The sequence below is a fragment of the Pezoporus flaviventris genome, unplaced genomic scaffold, assembly GCF_033815535.1.
Source record: "Pezoporus flaviventris isolate CSIRO_AGI_PZ_B2104156 unplaced genomic scaffold, CSIRO_AGI_Pfla_v1 ptg000041l, whole genome shotgun sequence".
NCBI lineage: Eukaryota > Metazoa > Chordata > Aves > Psittaciformes > Psittacidae > Pezoporus > Pezoporus flaviventris.
The window spans coordinates 3,525,040-3,552,980 of record NW_026892589.1 but is presented as its reverse complement, the minus strand read 5'-3'; the positions used below and the strand labels follow the sequence as shown (position 1 = coordinate 3,552,980).

The window sequence follows — 27,941 nt, the reverse complement described above, 5'->3', positions numbered from 1 at the left end:
GTGGTAAGAAAGTATGGAAGTCCTCTCTTAACTTTCAGGTTTTTGCATAACAATCAGGTGAGTCTTATTCTTGGTTTGTGACAATGTGCCTTTCAGTTCAGGGCTTCTGGTGTGTTTCTTGATGCTTCTTTTGACTGGTTCAGGTAAAGGTTATGCTGTATCCTTAAGGAAAAAAGTATGTGACAGCGTAAAAATGTGCTGTTCTTTAATAAAAGGAAGTAGTATCTATTGCTGAGGGAATTAACTAATGACCTCTTGTTGCCATCGCCTTCAGGATCTTAGATCCTCCCTTCGCTTGCCTCATTCTTAGTCATAGATTGGAAAAGGAAAACAGGCTGTTTTTTCTCCCCTCCCAACTCTTGAGCAGTTTCTCAACTTCAGATGACCTGATCGTTGTCCTAAAGCATGCAAATGAACTGAAATCAAGAAAATCCTCCCTTTCCACTCGCAGAATATCTTAGTCTTGAATGAATTTAACTATTTAACTTATTTTTAATCTGAACGTTGTTTGTCTTGTCAGTTTTAACAGCAAGCCCCTTTCAAAAGGGGGGGGGGGGGGGGAGACACACGACATTTCTTATCTGGGAAGTATGCGAGTGGCAGAGCAGATAAGATAATGGAGCCCTAAATGTGAGCTGGGATGGAAACAGTCTCTGTTAACAGGTCTCATCCGCTTCGCCCCAGTCAGGCGGTGCTTTACTGCATACTAATGGAACCAGTTTTGGCATCCTGGGGAGAGCGCACTGAGTTTTTCACTCTGCTGCTTCTGCATGAAGCGGCCTGATCCTGAAGTGGGAGAGCCTCATGTTTTCATACCCAGGAGTTTTGGGTCATTTGGGAAGCAGACAGCCAAAATCAGGTGGTTTTTATGTACCCATAAAAAAGCCTCGAATCACATTTTGGTGCTCCACTGAGGAACAGAAATAAAAGAAACATTCCAGCTCCTTGTTCCATTCAGGTAGCTGTTTCTCAATTTCTTGTGTGCATTTCCGTGTGGTGTCTTTTCTCTCTGGAGGATCCCCTTGGAAGATAACAAGCTTTCCATTTCCAGCTCTTCCCAGAGACTAAAAGATCCTGTTACAGTTGTAATAGGTTGTGTGTTTCAGCAGTTTGATAATGGCCCGGGAAGGTGGCAGGTAGTAATGCAGGTATCTAAAACCAGAATAACTAACTACTGGCATTACTTTTTTAACCTCACAAAGTCTTTGTTCACTTTTACTCTGCTTTTGCAATTTTCTGTGTTGTATTTTAGGGGGTTGCCTTGCCAGGAATATGTAATTTCAAATGAAGTTAGACTCTTACAGAAGCACGGGAGAGGCTTTTTTGGTTACAAAATCAGTATTGGGCTTAGTATTTTGCTGCAGGAAATGTAGTCCAGGAATTAACCCTGCTGCAGGTGTTGGAAGCTGTAATGCAGAAAAGAACCTGCTTCTTTTTAGCACTGTATGAAATAAGTCAAAATACATTGAACTCGTGCATTCGAGAGCAGGAGAAATTGCAAGTAAATGTGTGATAGCCAATAGCAGCAGTTCAGATCATAAAGGCTGACTAAAATGCTCCGAAATCGAGGTCTGTTGGGGCTCTTTTCTGTGTTTCATGCTTCCAGCTGCATGTTACAGTGAGGTTTCTGCCGGGCTGACTATGATCATTTAGTGCCTCAGAATAAAGTAGCAGCAAGTTGCTGACTAAGGCTTGGTTCTTTTTCCTGCTACCTGAGTATTTTAGAACAGCATTGTTTGTATTTTTGAGCAGTCTTCCTATTTCTTGATGCGCTGAGCCCAAACCAGCCAGCGGTGGTCAGATGAGGTTGTGGTCTGATCTGTTGCACAGTTTGGATCGGATTCAGGTTCTGGAGACATCCAGAGAGACACAGGGACAAGAACCCCCAACTAGTAAGCTGGTGACTGGAGCCCCAGGCTACCAGTGCAGCTCTGCTGGTGTTTTAAGGTCAGCTCCTTGCAAATATTTTAGGCAGGCTTATATTCAAATGTTATTTATAAGACCAGACTAATTTCTTTCTTCATAATGATGGCCTTTTGGCTGATGACAGGGCTGGAATCTGGAAGATCTGGATTCTGCATGGCACTAGTCAGCTGGGTATCCACAGGGAAGTCGTTTGCTAGCTTTCGCCTCAGTTTTTTATCTGTATTTAAATGAAAGGAGAAAAAAAAAAGGTTGAGTAATCCCTGCTTCACAGTGCTCTGAGAGCACAGTTAGTAGCCTCGTGCTGCGAGATCTTTGGGAAACACTATAGGAATGTTCAAGGGGCTTATTATGGTTAAGGCCCTCGCAATGAGAGAACTGGTTGTGCCTGGGTTATTGTTAGACCATTCATTAAGGAGCTTTAATAGCTTCAGCTATGATAGGAGCTGTTCCTGGCTTCACCTGCTATTACCCTGGGTAGATACAGGCTGCTGCAGTACTGGAGCAGAGTGCTCTGGAGCAGAACTGGAGCATCTGCATTCATTGTTGGAGTCTGCCTTGAGCATTTCATTTCTGCTTCATGGCTGGGTTTGCATGCAGGTCATGCTGCAGACTGAGTGGATTTTGGCAGTTTAGCAGCATGATGATTACTTATTCTGCCACTGGTGAGCCCTTAGCACTTTCTTGCCAAAAGAATAACTATATATTCAGCTGAAATTTCCCTGTGTATCTGCCTGGCTCTTTTAATCTGCCCTGTTTGCACTTTGTAAATTGAACTAAATGTTAAAATATAGTAGGCAAGAGACATTTTAGAGCACAGTATTAGAATCAACCACATTGGAAAACACCTTTAAGATCATCAAGTCCAACCTTTACCCCAGGAGTCCAAATCCACCACAAAACCATGTCACTAAAAGTGTATGAAAAGGTGTAAACCAAATGTTAAAAGCCTCTTAAGGTTTGGTGATGTTCAAGCTCTGGTTGTCTTTTGAGAAGCTGTGAAACTTCTCTGTGAATGCTCATGTCACAGTTGTTAAAACCTCCTTTGACAGCATGTTTATAAAGTACCTGTTAGAATTTGATCTTCTGGCCAGCAGTTAGGCAAGAAAAGGAGAAAAAAACTGTTTTAGGAAAGACATGGTCTGGGTATCAGGGTTTTCTAAAACTAAACCTTGTCATTAGCAGTGGTACCTCATTACACTTTAATGACTCTCAAAACTCAGCAGTGCCACACTCGTACTTGAAAGTCAAGATATAGCCTTGACAACTGAGGTCTAAATCCAGCCACTTTCATTTGCCTTTGGAGTTTCCTCTCTTCATGATTGTATCAGTAAGTTGTTTTCTATGTCTTGACAGATCTGAAGTGTATTGACTGAAGGAAAAACACAAACTCGGGTTCCTGTTGAAACACAGGGCTTGAGGAGGTTGGGATCAGGGGTTTGGGAGCATGGAATCAATTGTGAATGAACAGGAATTTTAAGGCGACTTAAACCCAGCTGTTACTTTGGCCTCTGCTTCCTCCCACCTAGTTGAGTTGGCACAGACCTTTAGAGTGTGATACAGGTGAGAAACTGATCCAGCTGCAGAATAACTACAGAGGTAAAGGCAGAGGTCTGGGGTAGGGACAGATGGGGAATGAGGATGGGGCTGGAAGGCAGAAGCTTCCCACTGAGGAAGTAGGGGCAGCACCGCTCAGTTACACTGTGAGTTGTCTTTCTTACAAAAATAAAGCACTATCTATCACAAAACCCATTGTGCAGTTTAAGTTAACGAGTAAACCGGCAAGTTTCACTTTCTGTTTCCTGTGCCCTGGTTGGTTCTAACAGCACTTGTGTCTTCCCCTGCAGTTTGGAGCCCAAGGTGATGTGAATCACACTTCAAACATCTCCTTTCCCTGTGTTTTACCTTATTTTCTGACCAGTGTTTTAGGGAACCCAAGTTTGGTGCTTTTCATTCTTTGCACATGCTTTTACTTTAAAATGGGTCTGTGTTTTAGATATGTGATACAAACAAGGAAAGACTTTGTGAGAGGTCGATGTATTTTGCTGTGTATTAGTTGTTATGTGTGGGCTATAAAACACACTGAACGATATCCCTGCTTTAAGAAGTGGGGGGAAAACCCGAAGCAGAATGCTTGTCTCATAGGCACTGAGAATACTGACTGGAAGGTGATGCCATGTAAGCAAATGGGTGTTGCCAGACACAAAGGTTTATTTTCTACCCAGATATGCGGCTGTAAAACGTCTGCTTATGGCACCCTATGACAGGAATCATATGAAGGTGAAAAGTTATTTCTTAAGTCCTATTTATTCTTGAGAATTACTTGCAGTGTATAACCAAGAACCTACAATTAGACTGGGAAGCACCAATGCATGCTAATTTTCTTCAAATGGACTGTTTCGTTAATGGAAATGAGGAAAGTTTCTGTTTGCTTGCTTTCTTCTCGGCAAATCTTTAGTTGAGCTGAGCAGTGCAGCACCACAGAGACATTCCCGAGCACTGCTGAGCTTCCAAAGCCATCCAGGGAACTGGAACCGTGATGATGGCTTCTGGTGGCAGGGCCTCCCCATCCAAAGGACATTTGCAGCTGCTCTCAGTGAAGTTGTGGGTAAAAGTCTCAAGGGTGCATAGAGAGGAAGTCAGAGAACTTTCATGTTCATGATCTCTGTCTTCCTGGTTGCCTTAAACAAAAAGGACAGCTTCATCTGTGCCAGCATTCATAAGTTAAGAACACTTGTGAAGCTCAGCTGGGTGTCGGGATGAAATTCCCTGTGCTTTCGTACTCCTGCAGCTCGGAAGCTGTGTGGGAGCTGGTGAGAGTGTGGATGTGAAGAGGTATCTTCATCTTGGCTGCCTGGCAGGAGGAACTTCCTAGTGCTGACGTTGCAGAACCACAAGTGTTTGCTAGTACTATTAGTAGAAGGGGGATGGAGGGTGGAATCTACCTACCTCCAGCTAAGGTCTGACTTGAGAGGGCAGTGCAAAGCTCAGGATGACCTAATGAAGCGGATGGCAGTCACGGGGGGTCTGTCTTGGTTGGAACAAGAAGCAGGAAGAGTGGTGGTTGGGTTGGTTTTTAAAAGCTAGGGTATTTAACCCTGGTTTTTTTGCATGTTGGTGGTTAACTGGTGCCCATTGCATGCAGTAAGGAAGGTTTTGGTTACTGGTTGGGTTTGTGGCACACCCTGCCCAGGCTGCTGGGCCCCATGGGGCTGTGTTCTCTCTGGAGGTGGGTTAACATGAGCTGTGTGACCTGGAGCCATCTCAGTGGGTTTCCAGTTGCTCTTTTTTGTGCCAGGGTATCAGTAGAGCACAAAATCTTTTGGATAACTGTGGTGTCATTTATTCTGTCTTAGGGGGAGCTGTATATGATGTGGAGGGGGGGTTATATTCCTGTATTGGTGTGTGCTGCCCTTTGTTAGGGCAGCTCAGAGGAGAGCACTGCCTTTTTAGTGGAAGCTTCCAAAGACTTTGGAGGGTCTTTGCTGCTTTTGTATATATCCCTCTCATGTCCAGTGCCACCTTTTGAGTGGGGCATCTGCACAAGGGAGTTTTACTTCCGTATTTTCCTAGGTTTCCTGTGTTTTTTCTCCTTCACTCACTATCCCTGTCCTCCTTCATGCTTCACGTTTGAAAACAAAGATCAAATACACCTCAAATATTCTCCTTAAAAGGCTGCATGTTTAGAGGGGGTTGATCCCTGTGTGATGAACGTGCTGATGTTCTGCAGTGAGGTTTAATGACACATCTGGGTGGAGGGAGCAGACCTCAGAAACGAAAATTGCTTTTCTATTTTATGAGCAGTCAGGACACTTTGGCATGAAAAGCAAAATGGAAGTGGAGTATATTAATTGTCTTTTTTTTTTTTCCTCTTAACCACTTGTACCAGGAGCTTATTTTATGTAATTACTGGGGTGTGACTTTAAATCCTGGGCAGGACTTTGTGGCTTGTTTAACATCAAGTGCAGCTTCTGATGTTGCAATGAAGAAGGAAGTGTGCGTGTGCTTGGGGAGGGGGACAAAGCAGCACTTCTGCCTCATTGCATAAGGTGGGAACTGCAGCTGCCTGGTTATTTTTAGCTCCCAACTCTCTCATTGTCAATGTGAATCTTTTTGTCTTTTTCCTTTCTTTTTAATCAGCATATTTGGTAAATGGAGTTGTTGGTTACTGTGCTGAAGACTCTTCCGCACCAACATGCACTACACATCGATAACTTCTTCCCCCCAATTTAATTCATTGCACACAGAGCTCTTTTGAGAGCCCCAGAGTGGCAGGACTGTGTGTGATGCATTTCACAAGTATCTGTTTGCTGTTGATGTTTTACAGCTGTACATCCGTAGCTTAGAGTATAAGCAGAGTAGGGATCTCCAGGAAAGGGGAGACTCTGTGGATCTAGATGGAGAAACAAGAGCTTAATTAAAGGAAAAAAAAAATGGATGGGTTTGATTATTTTTTTAATCCATTTTGATTATTTATTATCTATTTTGATCAATGCTTCTTAGTGATTTTTCTCCCCCCTTGCAAAAAACATGCAACAATGTGTTCATAAGGACGTTTTCATGGGTAGGAGGGAGAGGCAAAAGATAGCATCAGTTTCCATCAGCGTGTTTTCCAGTCACTGGCTGTAGCAGTGATGCAGTTTTGTTGGGTGGCTCATCCTGAAGAGGCACATACAGAATGTTTCCATTTTAAGCTCTCCAGCACACAAAGTCTGTTGGTTTTTGCCACAGTGGGTGAGCTTTTCTTCCTGGGATCAGGTTTGCTGCACTGGCCTGAACTCTCCACCCTCTGACAGCTCTTGGTGTGCTGTCAGAACACGGAGGGAAGAAGCTGTTTCAGCCAATGAGCTTCAGGGTTGCTGATCTGAAAATGCACTGTTTAACAAGTTTTCCTGGCTCCCTGCCTCTTCCCCCCATGTTAGATGCCACCAAAACTCAGCATTCCCTAAGTGAAGTGCTCAGCCGTGTATTAGCATTAGTAGTGTCTATTCCAAGCTTGCTTAAAGAAAGCAAAGGAAGCTTTTCATAGCTGGAAACCCTCTGCCTGCCACAGTGAGTACCATGAGTCGTGCGTGTGTGTGTTTCTGTATCCTCCAGCCTGTGGTAACAAGAGAGAGCCTGGGCATCCTGAGTTGGCTCCTGGTGTTTGAATAGGCCCAATTGTGTTGATGCTGCTTCTGAGGAGTAGCTGTGAACCCAGAAAGGCTTGTGAGCACCATTGGGAGTTCCTGTCTGTATCTGCTGCCCTGTCACAACAGCTCTTCAATCCAGCAGTGATCAGAAGAGGTGAAAACTTTCTGTGTGCAGTGGAAGGTACCCTGCTATAGTTTTAGGTGTGAAGGAGCAGAGGTAGATATGGCTCATGGTAACCTTTAATAGTGTGGTGCTGGCATCACAGTGAAATGCTGCCATATTATCGTAGAATGGGTTGGGTTGGAAAGGACTTTAAGATCATCCAGTTCCACCCCCCTGCCATGGGCACTGGGGTACCGTTTCCATCCTTATTTACTCTTAATGTGTTTTGGGATTACTTTAATGCTGCATTAAGCTGTCTCATGCTGTCTGGCTGTGAAAGTCTGAACACTGACAGTCTGGAGCAGGGTTTCTTCTCTCAGGTGAACAGGTACATTCTAGGTATTGTCTTCCTCTGTGTCAGTCTTGCTGGTTCTGCTGCTCTCGCTGTCTTTGTCTTTCCTCAAAGATCATTTCATTCCCTGAGCTCATGTTAGGCTCCATCAGCCTTTGCAGATATGTTTGTGGTGGCTCTTTTGTGTCTTTGTGAAGAGGCTGCATTGAAGTCACTGTGTCTGATAGCAAATGAGAGAGACCTGATGGAGAATGCTTTCAATTACTGCTCTAGAAGGACATACAGGGCCAGGAGGCATTTCCATGCCAATAAGTGCAGGAGTGTATGTAACAGTAGCTAAATTCCTAAACTGTAGCAATTCCAGAATATTTATACAGTAATCTGGGCATATTCCACTGTTTTCAGAAGCAGCTTTAAAATTGCATCCTCCCTCCTTAATTCTGTGCCAAATGATGCATTTACTGAATTGAAACAGAAACCTCTGGTTCAAAAGGGAATCTTGAACCCACGTGTAGGACTGGCAGGTTTATCTGCTGAAGTGTGTAACTTACAGCAGGTAGTTAAGCAGCTCTGCTGCCTGTCTTGGGACTGACTTAAGCCCAGATCCCAGCCTCTCAAAGCTTCCAAAGACACCTGCACACCAGAGGACAAACCAAGTTTTGCTGTGCAATATGTGTAAATAGCTTCTGAGCACTGGAACATTGCTGGCCTCTAATTAATTTTATGATGATTTGATTTGCTGTCGCAAATGTGCTTCAGATGATTTCAGTGGCCTTTCCTTTTTGTGCTGCTCATCTTGTTCCTCATCCTTAAAGTCCTTGTGCCCTGGCTGTCCCTGTTTCGGAAGACAGAACAGCCTTTCGAAGGACACTTTGGTTTCTGTCTAGCCTTTAGACTCTACCAAGTTTGTTTAGCACTTGTCTTGGGTAACCCTTTGAGATTAACACAGCATTTGGTGTTTGTTTTGACTGTTCATTTATCTCACTTTTTTATAAGTCCTGTTTTTTTGGTGATGGATGATAAGGATGGGAGGATTAGGATGTCCCTGGAGCCTCAACTTGGAGTGCTGCACTTCAAGGTACAGGCTTGGATTCTTTTTCCCTTAGGCTTTGTGTTGAGCGTATGATTGTAAGGACTATAATGGGATGATAGAAATGAAATAAATGATTAAATGTCTTATTTAGATGTGAAGTGACGTTGCTGCTTGAACTTCCCTTAGAGCTTCAGGGTATGGGCCCATCTTTGGTGATAAAATCCTCATAGTTCTGCTTGTGGTAGTGGTGGGGCTTCCTCTGCTCGGCTCATTTATGAACTTTTAAGCTTGACACTGACATTTCAGTTGCAGGTTTGAAACTATTTTACACTCTGCAAGTATAAACATCCCTGGTCATATTTACAGTGTAGTGGTTGGTTGATAAATACACCCATGGTGAGCTGTGGGGTGATTGCCTGCTGTGTTATTCTTAACATGCCATGGAAGTGCTTCTGGCTTCCTGAGTAACACTCATACAGCAATAATGTACGTGAAATGTGTCTTAAAACACTTTTAAAACGCCAGTGCTCATATTCAGCTGTTGACTGCATTGAGGAATGATGCAGTGCTGAGAGTTGGTGGTCTTTGAATTGAAGGATTCATGCAGATGCACTGGGTTTTTAAGAGCATTTCGAAGCTACATGTTCTGCATGTGGATAATAGGGTGCCTGAGTTGTACTTTATGGAGAAGACCAGCTTGAACCTGCTTATTCATGCAATACCAGCACAGGTAAAATCTTTGGGTCCTCCCGTTATCCAGACAAAGTGAATATACAGCTACAGTGTAGGATTCCTGATGCCTGTTGGTGTCATTTATCCTAGACTTACTGAGCTCTTCCTGCATGAGCCCCTCAGGGATGCTGTGCTGTGTGAGCACTGTCAGCTGGAAATGACATTGGAGCAACCACATCACTAAATGGATTCTGTAGATGTTCTTCAGGTGGAACTTCTCTTGGTGGCTGACATCAGTGTTTCTGCTTGGAGGCGATGCCCAGCCTCAAACCTTCTTGGTTCTGGAAAACCAGTTCTAGTGAATGGGGGGAGCCTCCATAATTGTGCTTACAGTACAGACACTTCTTGTGCCAATACCAACTCTTCTGCATGCAGTTGAGGCTGGCATTTTGGTGAGCAGGTTTCCTGGAACAGCTGCCTGTGAGCTCTGCTTCAGACTCCCAGAGATCTGTTTGACAGATCTTGGGTTTATTCTGGTTTGTGTTTCAGTAGTGTTTCCTGAAGTGTAGCTTACAATACGTTAGGGCAGGGTTTTGCCTCCCCATCTCATGTTTTTTTTCCTGTTGCTTGAGGGAATTTGGATTTGTGGCATAGTTTTGCAGAACAGGAGGGGCCTGGGTTTTGAATGGATTTACATATGGAAAAGTTTTGGTTATAATCCTGAGATTCGGTATCTTCATCTTGTCTATGTAGTGCTAATTACAGCTAGAAACAAGATCCCGGATATACTAATATGTTTGTATTGATATCTTTTCATTCTGCTTTGATACTGAGTGCTGCTCTGCAAGTGAAGGCCACATCATGTGTAAAAAGAGAAGAAATACTGATCCAGTTGATAATCCTTCAGAACCAAACCCAACTATGGACTGCTCCAGTGCAGGGCTGCGCCTTTGTTACTACCGACTGTAGTGATCTGGCACTCCAGCACAAACCCTTAGTAAATATTTGTAAAGAATTCCAGCTACTTTATATCAGGTTGAACCCAGTGGATGGGGGTAAATGTCATCTTGAGGTACATCTCATGCTGGTGAGGGGGTTCTATGAGTGCTGGTGCAAGATCTGTGTGGTGTTATAGTCACCTTTATCACCTGATATAGAAGATTTGCTTATTCAGCTTTAAATGAAGTTTAGAATAAACTTTGTAATGAGGTGAAAGCTTCTATTTGCTGCTTTGAACTTGCTCTTACACTTCTCTTTACAGTGCTGATGTGGTAATTAAACCCTTGTCAATAGCCAAGTACTAAGTAGTTCTCTTTGTCCTTGTAGACATACTATTGCTAATTCATTACAGTAGCATTAAAGACTACATTTTGCTAAGGAATATATATTTAAGTTCATGCTTGGAGAAATTCAGTGTAACTATTGCAGATAAACGGGGTCTGTCCCATCTTAGAATCAATCATACAATAGTTTGGGTTGGAAGGGACCTTAAGATCATCCAGTTCCAGCCCCACTGCCATGGGCAGGGACACCTCACACTAAACCATGGCACCCAAGGATCTGTCCAGCCTGGCCTTGAACACTGCAAGGGACGGAGCATTCACAACCTCCCTGGGCAACCCATTCCAGTGCCTCAGCACCCTAACAGGAAAGAATTTCCTCCTTATATCCAATCTAAACTTCCCCTGTTTAAGTTTTAACCTGTTACCCCTTGTCCTGTCACTACAGTCCCTAATGAAGAGTCCCTCCCCAGCATCCTTGTAGGCCCTCTTCAGATACTGGAAGGCTGCTCTGAGGTCTCCACGCAGCCTTCTCCAGGCTGAACAGCCCCAACTTCCTCAGCCTGTCTTCATACAGGAGGTGCTCCAGTCCCCTGATCATCCTCGTGGCCTCCTCCGGACTTGTTCCAACAGTTCCATGTCCTATTTATGTTGAGGACACCAGAACTGCACACAATGCTCCAGGTGAGGTCTCATGAGAGCAGAGGGGCAGGATCCCCTCCTTTGACCTGCTGCTTGCGCTCCTTTTGATGCAGCCCAGGATATGTCTCAAGATCTTACAAGTGTCTTGTCTAATACCTGGTCCATGGTTGTGCAGGAAGCTTCTGACTCAGAACTAAGTCTCAGTAAGACCAGACTCCCTCTTACGGATTATTGTTTGGAGCAGTAAGTAGTTTTTTGTACTCGAATGTAGCTCTGCAGCCACTGTGATGGTGAAGAGCAATGCATGTTACTCTGCTCAGCACTCTGGTATTAGCAACTGTCCTTCCAAGCACTTCAACCTATTGGGATAGGGTGTTGCTGGTGTGTGGTGGATTTAAGTTCACTCCACTGCCAGATGAGGATGTAACTTTCAGGTATTCTAAAAGGAGGTGGAATTTCTCTTTTGTCCTACTGGATTTTTATCAAGAGTCCTGGTAATTCAAGAAGGGCATCTTGCACACTCTCTGACGCTGAGGCTACTGCATTCAGTAACTCTAGGAGCCTGAAGGCTTATCTGGAAGTGTTATTAGTTTGCTACTTTCACACAGATGTTTGAGCTCTTGTTATCCTGTTAGAAGTCAACCCCAAAAGTGTGTCACAGCTGGAAGTACCCAGCCAATGCTCCAACACAGTGTAACTGAGCCTTCATCAAAATCCCATGTCCTCCCAAGCTGACCATGGAGTAAAAGTGTTGGAATTGGTCAAAACAACATAAAATAACTTCATAAAAGGTTGGGCTGGATCTTAACTTTGTGCCTGGCAAAAGACTCATCTCCTCAGTACCTGCTAAAGCAAACCCAATCCTGTGTCTGTCAGTGGAGTTGGATTCCTTCACTAGAAGGTAGCTTGACTTGACTTGTAATGTCCTTATAGTTCTGTCTGACCAGCCTCACACCCAGAACTTGGATAAAGACAGATTCTGCACGTCCCAGTCCCTCTCCTGTAGAAGGTAGTGGCAGACTGGGAAGCAAGAGAGGGAAACATAACCAGGTTGGTGTTAAGGTCAGGACAGCTTGGGGTTTACTACTGAGGCCAATCTAGAGGCAGCCGCTGCTGTGGATGTGTCCTCAGAGGGGTTTCCATGGGGCTTGTCAAGCATCTCGGAGGAGGAACAGAATGAACCAGCTCTGCAGTGTGAAGGATCTGGCTGTCAGCAGAGGAAATGAGAAGTGTCTCTGTGACAGGGGTCATGTGGGGACAGGGCAAGGAGTGTGCCTGTAGAAAACGAGACTTTTCTAATGTAGGGGTTTGGAGTGGAAAGAAGCTGGAAGGTGAGAGGGAGCTTGGTCCTTTGTGGTGTTGGACAAACCAGGAGCTGTGGGCAGGGAGCTGAGATGATTTAAAGCTTGGGCAGGGACAGATGTGCTAAAAGATTACACAGTTAACGATGCAGTACTGAAAATGGAGGCAGGTGCTGTGGGGTATTTATTTTCCTCCTTCAAAATGTCGTCAAATCCATTCATTTAAATCAGTTTTTCTTCCAGTTTCCTCTGTCCTTTCACATATCCTGACAAAATTTATGTGGCGTTCAGATTAAGCTGGAATGTTTTCCCAAAAGGATTTTTCCAATTCTAATCTGCAGTCAGATGTTAAATATAATGTACAGTTATTGATAGAAGCTATTGTCATTTGTGTGGGTGCATTACAGAGTCGGATCCCTGCTTCAGTCTTTGCCTGCCTAACTGGTTCCTAGAAAATACAGGGAATTTCCTATCTGACAAGTAGCAGATGCTTCGTGCTCTCGAACTATGGTAGTTTCTGGACTCTCAGTAAATACAGTTGAGTGTTGGAGGCTCAAAACCATATTAGATGACCTTCATGATAACACAGGGCTCCTATGGCTCCCTCTTTAGTGAGGACACTCAAGTGAGATCTTTCTGAAGGTGATTTCTTCCATTTCTGGGCTTTAGCACTACTGTGAAAGTGTGTTTCCACTTTGAAGTTTCATTTTCCACCTCCTGTCACCAGAGAGCAGCTCTGATTTTAGCACTGAACAGGTCTGAGAGACAAGAGACCTTCCCCATCTTTTCTTTCTTTATCTCTTTTCTTTTGCATCCTTTAACCCCGGGGGGGTTAAAGTGACTCTTGAGCCATGTGCCACTCAGAAGCAATTGAAGCCCAAGTCCCTTGTCAGAAGTAGATCGTGTCGCTGGCAATGGGTCTGTGTTGCTCTGAAGTTTATGGGTAGCTGCACATCTCAGGTACAGGAGTGAGCCTGCACATGCTGTGCCATTGCTTCTGCAGGGTTGAAGAGCATCCTGTGCTGTAGCTTCACGTTCAGTGTGCTCGTGTCAGGGTGAATCAGAGACAAGGAGCTGCTTGGGCTCCAGAGAGGAAGCTCCATCTTGTAGCAGAGATGATGGGGATGCAGCCCTGGAACACTTCCCCCCCACTTCTGCCATGTGAAGAGGCAGAGTGAGAAGAGAGGGTGGAGGAGGAGAGGACGGAGGCTGTTTGAAGGGCTATCTAAGGGAGTGGCTCTCCTGCAAGCTGAGTGTGCAAGATACAGAGCCTAAGAATGGGTTCTTTTTCCAGCATTGTCCAAATAAAACTGGCCTGCCTGTTTCTTTCAGTGTGGAGGCCTGGATTCCCATGCAGGCAGAGGTTCCACCTGGAGGCACACACAGTGCTCCTGGGAAGCCCCTGAGTGTCAGTGGGATGCTGTCATGTCCAGACCCACTTTCAAATCCAAGAGAGCCATAAGGCTTGCCCTGTTCTGGGTTGAGCAAGGGTTGGCTTGCCAAGGGTAAAATGGAAAGCTTTGGGAAGCAGCTGGAGGGCAGGCAGCAGGGCTGTTAGGATGCAGGGCTCTGGTGATGCCTTTGCCTAGCTCCTTTGTGTAGGAGAAGCTGTGAGACCTGGAGACACATGGCCTTCTCATGCTTAGGGAGCTGAATTTGCTCCTGTGGCTATCCAGGACCTGGATATTTGTCTTCCTGATGTGTGTTACGAATGTATTTTAACGTGGGACAGCTCAGGTTAGGAAGGTTGCCCATCCTTGTGCTGGTAGCTAACATGGCAGTGGACAGAAGAACATTGGTTGGGCTTTCTCAGCCACTGATGTTGGGTGCAGTGTTGTTAAGAGGGCAGCTCTTCTGTTCATCAACACTAAGCGAGCACAGTGAGTACCTTATCTTGAGCACACAGTATCTAAGGAAGGATGGAATTATGTTGTTACTTGATGGCTTTCATGTGAAACAGACATATCCTTTCAAGTGCTTTTCCTACTACCAATCCTACTGATTTTGCCTCCTCTGGACTGCAGAAAAGGGCTTTTCCTGTAGCTGCAATAGAGTGAACAAGCAGCAAGCAGTTCTGGGTGGAAACCTGGGATGTTCCATTCATAACAAGGAGCCAGTTTTGCAGAGCAAGACACAGTTCCTGGCCCGTTACTGCTGTGGGAGGTGGAGCAGGGAGGAAAAGGAGGAAAAGGGGAAGCCTGGAGCTGCCCCTTGCAGCTGCAATTGCACTTCCTTCGCAGAGCGAGACGAGGAGAAGGAGGTTCCTCTGTTTGGCTTCATGTATGGTTAATAGAGTTTAAGCACAGTGTAAGGTTTGCTCTGGAACTTCTTCATGCTCTCTCATTCTTTGCCAAAGTTTGTTTCTGACCAAGGAAAGATGCGTTTGTGTGTTTTCAGCAGTGTCTGCATGCAGCATGGTTTCAGGTGGTTTGGAGCAACTTGTTTGCGTGTGCAGGATAACTAATGTGGTTATGTATTGCAGTGGGATTGTTTCTTCTTGAGTCACAATAGACTGAATTTCAGCCAGGTTAGGAACACGCAGCTCTGATGTACATTATTTGTATCCAAATATTTGGTACTTTTCTTTGTAGTTACACTTCTGGAAGTGTTGTTTTTTTCCCGGCATTATGAATATTATGAGGAGAAACCCACAGAACTCTGTTATTTGATATAAAAAGATTGACCAGAAGAGTTCAGTGCAGCTTCCCCTGAAGGGCCTCCCTCCTTGGAGGCAACTGCTTTCAAACTGTAAGACGTATTTGATATATTAAGTTGGATGGAGCTTGGAGCGACCTGTTCTAGTGGAAGATGTTCCTGCTCGTGGCACAGGGTTGGAACTGGGTGAGTTTTAAGCTCCCTTCCAATTCCAGGCTGGGGTTCTATGGTATATGTGTAGAATTTATGGTTGGTCTGATAATCCTTATTAAGGCCTTCATTCTTATCATATTAGACCTAGTTATACATTTATAGGATATATACATTACGTAGGAAGACTCAGAAAGTAGTTTTTCCTCAGTCTTTTTGTCTAGAGGCTGCTTTCCCCATGGGAGGCATCACTGGGTGCTCCAGTACAGCACTGACCATGGTACCAGCCCCTCTGAACTCATTTAGGACTTTTGAGCTGACAGTAAAACATTGAACTGTGCTGAATTTAGTAGTTAATGATAGAATTTGTCCTTTTAATTCCTGGCAATATGCCCCAGTGTGCCAAAGCTCAGACTTCATTCACAGAGCATCTCAAAGATGTGCTTAAAATGAACCAGAACAAGCTAATGGGTGTTCGAAGCTAACCTGTGACTGAGAAGCTGCCCCTGATGGAACATACTCATTGCTTAGACACTGTAATGTGTAGAAAACACAGAGTTATCTTTCAGTATTTCAGTCAGCTTTGAGTATCTTGCTAAATATAGGAATATGTATAGAAACATAACTGAACTCTGATCTTTTGGCTGAGTTACAGATTGGATTCTTTCATTGTTTGGTGCTACTACGCCCTTTGGTTCATTATGCCTTAGATGCTGAATCCATAAAGTAAGCCTGTTAATACGTACATGAGGCAGCAAGAGCTAAAATAGCGCTGGAGCCTTCCAAAACCTGATAATTCCTTGATTTATTCATCAAGCAGGGAGCAGAACTGCTGAAAATTTGATCAGGTGCCAGTTCCTTCAGTAGCCACTCGAGTCAGAAACCTTTTTATAGCTGTGCTACGTCTCCGAGCGCTGTTGGGCTTAATGAATGTTTAAGACTCTTGAGCAGAACATGTCATGGAAAGGGAAGCTTTTCTAAGGGAGCACAGGGAAGCAGGCAGGAGGTTTGCTAAGGGGAAGGCAAAGGATGTACCAGCATTTAGGTAAGTTTGTGTCTATTCTCTCCCTTTAAAATACCCTGTTTATGCTGGGTTTAGAGGATTTCTGTTACTTGGGGTGTTCAGGTGATGGGTTGTGTGCAGAATCCTTCATGGGGACTTTTATATAGCTAAGGGCAATTCTAGCATAAAAAAAATACCTAGGTTGGCCTTGATAAAAGTATGGACCCCTCACAAAAAGCTTCTTTTCTGTGGTGTGAGTATGGCTAATGGCTAAAGGCTGATAAAATGGTCATGAAACTGCTCGGAGTCAGGCAGAGCATTTCCATATCTCCCACCTGCAAACCAAAACAGTACTTTTATTGTCTCAGGGGTGAAATGTGGGGACCCTTCTCTGGAAAACTGAGCATCTTGTGCATAAACCTGTTAGGAAAAAAATGCTCATTTTGGGATCCATGAACACTGTCGTTTTCCTGCACAAATGCCTTCAGTGCAATGCATTATCAAGCAGCAGCAAACCTTTATCCTGTGGGCATGTTCAGTGCTGCTGTAGTGAGGTTGTGCGATGTTCTTTATCAGTAGAAGATTGTATTTTCTTGTGTTGAAAACTTGCTTAACAAAGGTACCAAGCGCTCAAACCTTGTTCCTCTGCTCTTCCTCCTCGGCACATTCCCCCCAAAGTCTGAATTATGGATGGCAAAATATCAAATGGAAAAGAAACTAATCACAAGGTAGGGATGTTTGCAGAGATGTGTGTATAAATTTAACGTGGGGAAGGGAGAAACTGGATTATTTCTGAAGCGTTTGCCTTAATTTTATGAAGGGTGTGTTTTGTGCTTGTCTGAGACCCCTGTATCCTACACAGGCATATTTCTTAGGAATTGAAACTGTGATCCATACCCAAACAGGTTAAAGTCTGGCATCATGAACAGAGAGGAAAATGGAATGTGGGAATACAGGTGTTTAACCCAGTACTCGGATGGGAAAAGGACTTTGGTTTGACTTAATGGGAAGCAGAACTGGAAGGCACTGACAGAAAGGCCTGACTTCTGATTTAAGTCCAACACCATTGCCTGCAGGGGAGAATACTCTTGGCAAAGAAGTTCCTAGTGATGAAAGCTTTACTGGAGCAGTTAAGCTTAGTTGTCTTTAGATAAAAACCTCATGTATTATTTAACCTCCATTCAGGCTCTTTTTTTTCTCCTGGTTGAAAAGGTAACAAGTAGGGCATCGAGATCCTATCAGTGAATGAACTTTAGATGTTTTATTCAGCAAAAAGCCCATTTTGGTTTCTGTTAGGTAAGTTTAATGGCTTCATTGCATGAGGTTTAAGATCATTTTACTATACTGAGGTTCTTCTGCAGCCTTCAAAGGCTGCTTTGTTTCCTGTTGCTGCCAAGGCAAGGTTTGTAGAAAAATGTACTGGAGGAGATTTTTTGAATAGAAAATGGGCATTTTCCTGGCAAAAATCAAGCTCTGTTGTGTAGGCTTAAAATAAAGGATGTTCAGTCCTATCTGGTGGGCCTGATCTCCTGCAAAGACAGCCTGCCTACAGATAAGCATGTAAATATAAGCCATTTATAGCTAGGGCCTTGCTCACACAGTGATGTTAGCTTGCTATTTTACCTCAATATCCAAAGAAACGAAGCTTTAAGTGCTCAAGTGATATCCCTTGAAACCATTAGGCTACTCAAAGCTACTCAAGTGGCTGTGTTTTAACCCAGAAGAAGGATGGAGCTAGGTCTGCATGGTTTGTATACACGGGGAACCTTGCACCCTGTCTGCTCTTAGTCAAGCAAAAGCTGATGCTGAAGGATGAAGGGAAACAAGGTGCTGCAGTGTGGACTCATCCCTCCTGGGTGCAGCTGCTCCTCTCTGCTCAGCTCCACATCAGCATCACTTGGGAGAAAGTTTTGTAGCTTGTGGAGCACTGGAATGCTAAATCACAGCATCCCAGCCTGGTTTGGGTTGGAAGGGACCTTAAAGCTCCTCCAGCTCCAACCCCTGCCATGGGCAGGGACACCTTCCACTAGAGCAGCTTGCTCCAAGGCCCTGTGTCCAACCTGGCCTTGAACACTGCCAGGGATGGGGCAGCCACAGCTTCTCTGGACACCCGGTGCCAGCGCCTCAGCACCCTCATGTTAGTGTTCAATGGCTTCCATTTCAGGATGACATTATTTCTATCCTTTTAGCTTTGGTGATGGTCAAATGTAACTGTTTGCCACTGGGGACCAGTGAGTGAGGCCCACTACTGAGCTGAAGCCTTGCAGGGGATGGGGTCTGTGGAATCCTGCCTTGTGTGTTAGGCTTCTACCTTGTATTTTGATTTTAATGCTTTATCCATAGTAACCAAACTTCGGGCAATAACTCTTACTCCCAGACCGTCCTTGGAATAAGTTTGACAGCTCCAAGGAGCGTTAGAAAGTGTAGCTGGAACTTGTCCATGGGATGAAAACAAATCTACAAAAGGAAAAAGTGGCTTTTCCTTTCCTTGTGTATGTAAAAGCTGGTGCCCAGGGATTTGCCGCAGAAATAAGGAAGAAATGATCTGTTTCCTGTCTTCAGTTGTTGACAAATCTGAATGGGCTTTAGAGCTTAAAATACACCTGCTTATAGCATCTGACTGCAGACTGCTTCTTAACCTGACCAGTAACGAAAACGGGGTTTGCCTATGGAGGGGCAGAATTAAATGTCCTATGGTGGAGGTGCTCCTGGGTTTCTGCCCTGACCCTGGTCCTGGGCAGGCTGCAGTTGTCCCCTCGCTGAGGTGGAAGCGTTCTCTGTTTCAGCTGCCATTATCTGAGCTTTGCACTCAGTATTCCAAGTCACTGAATTCATCACTTGAGAAGGTCTTGATTCTATATTCGGTTACAGGAACACATATTTTTGTGTCTGTCTGAATTAACTGTTGTATTTTTAAGTTGAAACTTGTCACTTCTTGGCTCTGTTCCTTGCTCTCTTCTCAGAAGGCAGAAGAAAGGGGACAGCCTTGTGTGCTCTTCACTCATTTTGTTGAATGTATCATTACCCTTTCTACCTGGCCCCTGTGTAAGCTGGCTTTATTTTCAGTTTACCTTCATTCCCCTACATCTAATGCTTCTTTTTCTTTCTCTGCTTTATTTCTGCATCCTTTTTCATGTAGGATATTGTAGTTGGGTAATACAATAGTTTTCATCCTTCATTTCTGTTGTGACATTAGGACTTTTGGCATGGCTTTCTGCCACTGTATTTATACATCCCACACTCCACTGGCCTTTCTGAGCGCCTCTGCACATGGAGCAGATGTTTGCAGCAAGCCCCAGGTCTTTTTCCTCTGTGATTACAATTAATTTACAACTCTGCAGTGTGTGCAAGTAGCTGAAAATATTACTACAACTGTGTGTTACCCTGCTGCTGTGATAAGTGCATTTATCAGCTGCCGCTCTGCTTCTGGCTCCTCTCAGGTCTGAGCTACTCAAGCTGGACCTGTTTGGGTTTAACCTAATTTCATCACCTTTGCTATGAATGAGTGTGACCTATAAGTGACTGAAACCTATGTGGTGGGGTGTAAGTGTAATGTATACACATCTATGTCATTCCTCTAGATGCCTACTCAAAAAATAGCAAGCAACTAAATGGCTTTCTTGGTGGCAATTCAAAATAGTGAATTATCATTAGAGCAAAAATAAACCTCAATCCTATCTTACAGCAGTTTCCCAATGGGCTCTTCCTATGCAGTGTTGCCCCATAAGCCTGGGTTTTGTTGCTGCTTAGTCATTGAACACAGATTCCACCATCAGCTGCCAGTTCCTTGGCTGCTGCTCCTACAGAAATATCTATATTTCTAAATAGTTCTTTAGGTTATGATGGTTTTTCATTTTCTTTGATATCCCTTTAGTTGTATTTTCTTGCTTTAGTGATGTCTCTGACCTGAATTTCTCTTGTCTGTCCCTTCCTGCCCTCAGATGCCCCTGTAAATGTCACTGCCACCCAGAGCAGAGATCTCTATGGAGTGCTCCTTTGTCCCTGCAGCCACCCTCCCAAATGCTGTCACCCCTTATTCTTGTACAGATGGGCAATACTCTGACATGACTGAGATTCTTTGGGAAGGTGTTGCGCCAGCAGTAAGTCTGACCTTCCCCTTATTGCAGCTTTCTCTCATTGACTGTGTGAGTCTTCAGATGTCTTCATCAGGCAGCCCAGCCACCAGAAAGCTGCATTTAAGCCGTAAGTTCTGTTCCCTGTCCAGTATCAGCATCAGTTTTTCAGTATCAGAAGTGACAGCAAACAGAAATGCACCCCCTGTTTTTGCTAAAAGCTTTTCTATTTGGTGCAGGAGGAGTGCTTTTTGCCTTATCTGTTATGTTCATAGCACATTGCACTACTAAAGCATCTCATAAAGTACTCTGTTGCCATGGTGATCTACCTTCCCTTTGCCTAAAAGGACCCAGTAGGTCCTGGGAGACTGAGTCTCCTTTCTTTGCTTGTGAGAAGGTGAGTCCCATCCCTTATTTTACCCTTATTTCTACCTTGTTTTTTTGAGAGCAACAAGCAGGTTTTATTTACTGATCCTTTTCTTTAACATTCAGAAACATTAAATCTTAGTACTTGCAAGCTCAGCTGCAGATCTGCCTGTACAGGAGGAGGCAGTGCTGGAACTTGCATTTTTGTGTTTCCCATGGGGAAAATCACATTTATTTATTTAAAATCAGAATCAGTGTCAGTTAAAACAGTGTATTGGTCCTCCATGACTGCGAAAAGAGTATGCTGAGGGGACAGGCGCTTGCCAGCTTGCATCTCCTAGCCCAGGTGGCTGCTTCTGTTCTCCTCTCCTGCCTCTGCTGGTGGCCCTTGGGTTGGAACCAGCATCTTTGCCTGAGGAAGGCACGTGCAGAGTGTTGGCTGTTCACCAGCTGAGCTGACTTTAAACATCCCATTCCATTGCCCAGTGAGGCAAACTCCTCCATCCCCCAGTTCTAATGTAAAGCTTTTCTTAGTTAAAGCTGCTAAAAATGTGCATTAAAGCAACATTAAGGGCCTGTTGTGCACCAAGAAAATAAGACTTATGGCTGAAACACAGACCTGGATCTCTCCGTTATCCAGTTACTGAAAGAGTCTGAGTGCTGTCGTTGTCATGAGGATGTTAAAATAGCCCCAGAGAATGGTGGGACAGTGTGCTGGGATGTCATTTCAGTCTGACCCAAGGATTGTTTTATCTGCTAAAGCAAAACAGTTGCCGCAGTTCGGCAGTTTTACTCTGGAACTTGGCATTGATGTGCTTGACAATATACTGAGCTGTTGGGAGGTTGTGTTTTTGTGTGATCTCCATTCTTCTCTCCCAGCTGATAAGGAGTGCTCATCATTCCTGATTATATCCCTGGCTGAAAAGTGTCATCGTTCACTGCAGGCTTTCTTTCTGCCTCAACAGCCTGCGCTGCAGGTTGGAGAATAGAGGATTTCCAACTTCAGGGTTGTCTTTGAGACAATTCATGTACCCTGGTGTCTTATACACTAGCAGCCTATTAGCAACACAATTAGCTTCTCAGCTTACTTGTCAAGTACAAGCAATGAGGAAAAGGTGGTAACAGTATATTGATTATAGGAAAATACAGTTGACCCCTGGAGGGGTGACTGCAGCACTCCAGAACTGAGCTGCCAGAGTCATCAGTAACCAGCCAGGAAGCTCCTCCTGGAGAGGAAATGAAGTGTGAGAAGGCTTCAGGATGAGGGATTGACTTAATTATATTTTGATAAATGGGTGGCCAAAAATTGCAGTGTTCCTTGAAGGCCTCAGTGACTGAAACCTGCTGGAGATGTGGTAGGAGTTACCTCAGCAGTGTTTGTCTGATGGTGAGGGTACTCAGGGATGAGTAAATCACTCCGGCTTGTAGTGTTGAGGTACTGTGGAAATGAATGCCTTGGAAAGGCTGCATGTATTTATACATTTCATACACTTGCTTGGTTTTATTCAGATCTTTAAGGGTGATTTCTCCGTGCATCATGCACCAAGCAACTGTCAGCTTCCCTGAGCCTGGGAAGGCTGCATGGAGACTTCATAGCAGCCTTCCAGTATCTGAAGGGGGCCTATAGGGATGCTGGGGAGGGACTCTTCATTAGGGACTGTAGTGATAGGACAAGGGGTAATGGGTTCAAACTTAAACAGGGGAAGTTTAGATTGGATCTAAGGAGGAAATTCTTTCCTGTTACGGTGGTGAGGCTCTAGAATGGGTTGCCCAGGGAGGTTGTGAATGCTCCATCCCTGGCAGTGTTCAAGGCCAGGTTGGACGAAGCCTTGGGTGAGATGGTTTAGTGTGAGGTGTCCCTGCCCATGGCAGGGGGGTTGGAACTGGATGATCTTAAGGTCCTTTCCAACCCTAACTATTCTATGATTCTATGATTCAGTGCCTATGGATGTGAAACAGTCTGTTGGACCATTTTATAAGTGTAAAGCTGGATGCTCTTAGGGTGCATGGTGCTGTTTATGAATGATTTACTGGGTTACAGCAGATAAAAACGTATTTGGTACTTTCATGACTCCATGATAACTGCTGTGTGTCAGTAATTGCTGTCATTGTCACAAGGATGTTAAAATCATAGCACCAGAGCATGGTTTGGGGTGGAAGGGACCTTAAAGCTCATCCAGCTCCAACCCCTGCCACAGGCAGGGACACCTTCCACTAGAGCAGCTTGCTCCAAGCCCCTGTGTCCAGTCTGGCCTTGAGCACTGCCAGGGATGGGGCATGATCCCTCAAAATGATCCTGAAGAAGAGGTGTCCACAAAAGAGCCATCTCAGAAGCACGTTCGATGGCTGATAGAGCAAACTCCATTCTCTCTGGGTGTTGAATGAGAGCAGCACGCTGCCTTTTCTTCTTCCTGGATTTTGAGCCATCCAGTGCGCTTTGCATAGAGGGTAATCATTCTCTTCTTGTACAGAAGTTGATAATAAGGATGCTTTGGGCATTAGACATCCGTATTTCACTTCTGTGTGTCTTTTTCTAGCCATAAAAAATACATATGCTAGAAAAGAATCAACCTAGAAAGCCAGTGGGTAACTCATGTAATATTAATGACTGCTGCTTTCTCAGCTGCTGTGTGCTGGATTAAATTTGTCATGGTTTAATAACAGTATTCCCACATGAAATTGAGTTTATGTGGATTTTTTGTGTTTAATTCCGCTCTTGAAGCACATTTGGGACACCTGAAAGTGGATGTTTTTAACAACGTGTGGAAGACATTGCTCTTGTACGTGGCAATGGTTGTGGTTGTGCCTGTAAATAGGTCAGGAAGAGAGCTGGATGTGCTGGAGTCGCTGTCACTGGGGGTGGACCAAGCTACAGTGATAAACCCCAGTAGACAAAAAGGCCATTTCCCAAAGTATTATCTCTGGCTGGCACTAAGGGGCAGGAAGGAAGGAGCTCTGTAAAAGAAGTGTTGTGGTAGGGAGAGATTCATGGGGCAAAGAAAGGGGGAAAGTGTAACCCAGAGAAAACTGACCTTTTGGGGGGCAATCCAGTGGGGTGCTGTGGCTTCTGAAACCAGCAGTGCGGGGTGAGAGTTCAGAAACCTTTCTCTGTAAACCCTGTCGATGGAGAGAGCAAACGTCATGCACTGTGCAACTCTTTAGAAGTTAGGAAGTTGGGGTTTTTAACAGTAAGCTCATAATGAATATCCATGGATTTGCTTAGAGTCATGAAGAGCGTGCATCCCTCTTGGCTTCCCTTGTCTCTTCAAACAGAAGGAAATCATTAAAATCAGTTTGGTTTCTGGTGAGAGGTACTCTGACCCTTGTCTACATCCATTCCCTTACTTACTGCTAAGGACCTTTTTGGCCACTTCTGTTGTCTTTTATTGTCCAGAAGAGGCCACGAGGATGGTCAGAGACTGGAGCACCTCCCGTGTGGAGCCAGGTTGAGAACACTGGGGCTGTTCAGCCTGGAGAAGAGAAGCTGCATGGAGACCTCAGAGCAGCTTCCAGCGCCTGAAGGAGGCTGCAGGGATGCTGGAGAGGGGCTCTTCATCAGGGACTGTAGTGACAGGACAAGGGGTGATGGGTTCAAACTGAAACAGGGGAGGTTCAGGTTGGAGACAAGGAAGAAGTTCTTTACTGTGAGGTGCTGGCACAGGGTGCCCAGAGAAGCTGTGGCTGCCCCATCCCTGGCAGTGTTCAAGGCCAGGTTGGACATGGGCTTGGAGCAACCTGCTCCAGTGGAAGGGGTCCCTGCCCATGGCAGGGGGTTGGAACTGGATGATCTTAAGGTCCCTTCCCATGCAAACCATTCTATGATTCTACCATTTTATTGCAGTGTAGCTTCTGGAAAGCTACATTCAGAGTCTGAGTTACATTTTCATGCAAAAAGAGAATAAACAGGTATTAAATAGAAAAGTACTTTCCAAAGGCATCTGGCATTGTGACAGAAGCTATGTAGCTACACTAGGACATTGTGACACAGAAGGTCTCACTCATTCTCTTGCACTTTACACAATGAAATTGTTTCTTGCCCCAAATGATATCACAGGCTTTTCATATCTAAATGTCCCTGCACTGAAACACACCTTTTCCTTGGGTAGCACCAAGTAGCAAAGTTACACATGAACCTGAATTAGTTAAATCTCTTCCCTGCAGTCTTTGATGTGCTCTAAGGAACAAAACCAAATCATGGCATCTAAGGTAAGGATAGCTAAGTTATAGAATTACATAGAATCATAGAATTACAGCAATTCTTCACTTCCTTTTTTTGTGTTCAGAGTTACTGGAACAGTCACTTCCTGTGTTTGAGGAAAACTGAGCTTGAAATGGAGATGGAGGCATGCTGCAGCCTCCTGACATGTTTACCATTGAAATGTGATTATGTGATGGTCAAAAAATAAACTCTTTAGAGATACCTAAAAATAGCTTTCGACCACAAAATGGGTACAGCTTTTTGGGAGCCATTACATTACTAGGTAGGAAACTCTGAGTGTACTGGTGTCTCCTCAGGCTTTCATAAACAAATGTGATGACTTATTTTTGCCTCCAAGTAGCTCACAGTGTAATACTTCTGAATCTCTAATTGTCTGGAGCAACCTGGCTCTTCAGCAGTGTGATGAAGAGCCTGAGAAAAACCCTACACAAAAACTCTGATGCAAGCAGGGAGGCAGTTTCCTCAATGTCACGACCCAGGTGTGATGTTTTAGAGACGTTTTGATGAGAGGAGCTGATGAAGTTGCTGTTTCTTGGTGTCATGCTATTTGGGCCTCTGTACATTAGGATTTAAAAGGATTCATGTCTCTTTCCTCCCTTCCAGAGGCACTGCTGAACTGTTTCAAGTGTGCCTTGGTGAAATACTAGGCAGTGTTGTTCGGAGCAAGGGAAGTGTTAGGGTTAGGGTTAGGGTTTTTTAACTCCACAACATTCGTGTCATGACTTAAAGTTCTGAACCTTGTCAAACCTGAAAAGCCACAATAATACAGTCTAGATTTTATGATGGTCTAAGAGATGTAATAGGATCATGGAATCATAGAATGGTTTGGGTTGGAAAGGACCCCAAGATCATCCAGTTCCAGCTCCCTGCCATGGGCAGGGACACCTCACCCTAGCCCATGTCACCCAAGGCTCTGTCCAACAGTGTTAATTTCTCCTTAAACAAAAAAAGGGCATACATATTTTCATTAAATTGTTTAAAGTTTAACTGGAAAAGCATGGGGAAGCATCACCCCTTGTCTCGTGCTGTGAAGGGCTGCTTTTTCATTTCATACCTAATGTCAACATGATGCTGACTTCTTAAATAAAGCCCAGGCTTTACCTCCTGATCCTTCGGTACTACTTTTAGACACATTTCATAAAGAGAGAAGGTAAAGCTCTTGCCTTTTGCCTGTAAGACACATGTCCCGGTACTAAGAGATGCCGTCATACCTTTTATTTCAGTTCATTCTGAAAACGCCACTTGCAGACACCATTTGGGAGGTATTAGCTTCTCTGCTATTTTTGACTCTTCCAGTTGTGCCCATCAGCTGAGGCCTTAACTCATTCAGTTTCCTCATCCTTTTGCCATGGAAGTGATTTGCTGACTTGTGAGTTCTGTGGGTATTAGGGAATGCTGCCTGATACTGACTTTGTTACGTGTGTTCCTTGAAGAGAAAACCCAAACCAACCCCTCAACTTGGGATTTATGGACAATAGCAAAGCAGGGCTGCTCCTTGCAGTAGTTTTGAAGCTCTGTTGGGGAACCTGTCTAAAAAGGCACAGGAATTTTGAACTGGAATACTGTCTGGCACCACGCTTCCTTCTGTTTGTGCTGTTCCTATACTGTGAACATAGCAGGTAATGTTATCAGTGTCTCTGCTTCATAGGTAATGAAAATACTGGAGTTGTATAAAGCCCTTAGTAATTAGGCGATGTTTGGTCATCTGGGGGAAGAAGGCCCCACTGTTACAACATGGTCTGTAGGGACATGTTATTGGGGAAGACCCCTTTGGTTGTCAGCTTTCTTTACCTGCCTTCAGAGAGATTTGTGGGCCTGAAGGGGTGGTTACTATAGGGAAAAATTACAGATACCCTTTTTAAGCTGAGTTTAATGCTTCAGAAGAGCTGTACAGGGCTCAGAAGTAGGTTTGAGATGAAGATTTATGCTTGTGTTGACCTAAATGACTCTATCAGAAGCATCATAGCTACGTCTCCTTGTTCTCCTCCTGCTTCTTTAAAGAGCCATTGGATGAAAATGTAAAAAGCAACACCGAAATGAAGCACTGCTGTTTCCCAGGCTTTAAAATTCCATGGAGCTGCATGAAGCAAATTGCAGTAGGACCAACAGTGCTGGTCCTTATGGAAATGCGCACTGAGTTGTGAGCTCTGCATCAGGTGCTCAGTAGAGATGGCACTTCACCTTTGAGCAGCAGGTTTGGAAGAGGCTGTTGCTATCAGGATGTTACCTCCATTAGCTGCTAACCTGGGGGACAGCTTATGTTCAGAAAGGACATAAACTTGCTGGGACAGAAGCATGGTGTCAGGATTTGGGGGATCAATGGTTGCAGCTCTTCATGGCACAGGCTGCTGTGTGCCTTTGTGCTGTGGTTGCTGGATTCCTGTGTGTGGTGTTTAGTTCCTAGCGCAATTTGGAGTAATGCTACTCTTAGGAAGTATATGACACTTTCCCATAGGATGCTCATAAACAAGAACATAAACTAATTCTTTTTAATTGTACTTGTTATCTGGCTGCAGGTGAAGGTAGATCTCTTCAGTGCCTGAGCATCATTCTGCAGTTACTGGAGCTTAATACATCAGCCATAAGGTCTTTTTGGAGAGCAAGGAGAAAATGTATCAGTGGTTTTGATGCATTTCCATTCTGCCAGGTGTTACAGTATCCCTAAACTTGCAGTTGCTGGTGTGTCTTTGCCAGTGGATGCAGCTGGTACTGATTCCTTCAGAAGCCTGGCATACTGCTTGACTTCATACTTGTGGGAACGTTACCTGTGACTGAACCAAGTTGTTTCTTGACTTTAAGCTCACTGGTTTTATGTTTTTAGTTTTTTAATAAGTTTATAGTCTTCGCATTCCATGTGAGACATAAATACTGGTCGTAGAGGAGTTATAGATGGAACATTTCCTTTAGAACGACTGCTTTTAATGAGGAGAAAAAGTTGCTTCAAGGAAGGTGTGTGTCTACAGCAAGACCTGCAAGTTATTAATTGAATTTCATATCCCAGGGGCAGTGTGCGCAGGGATCACCTTAGTCAGTAAAG

At 44.4% G+C, this 27,941-nt stretch overlaps 1 protein-coding gene and 1 long non-coding RNA gene across 4 annotated transcripts in view; one reads left to right on the top strand and one right to left on the bottom strand.

The window, feature by feature from the left end:
- Positions 1 to 27,941, top strand: part of TAOK3 (TAO kinase 3) — an 88,612-nt gene that overhangs the window by 6,247 nt on the left and 54,424 nt on the right. The window lies entirely within an intron of this gene.
- Positions 13 to 4,595, bottom strand: LOC133275721 (uncharacterized). Its single transcript, XR_009745668.1, has 3 exons — positions 4,459 to 4,595; positions 1,922 to 2,143; positions 13 to 162 (listed from the first exon to the last, which is right to left on the bottom strand). It is a non-coding gene; the product is annotated as an uncharacterized LOC133275721 (long non-coding RNA).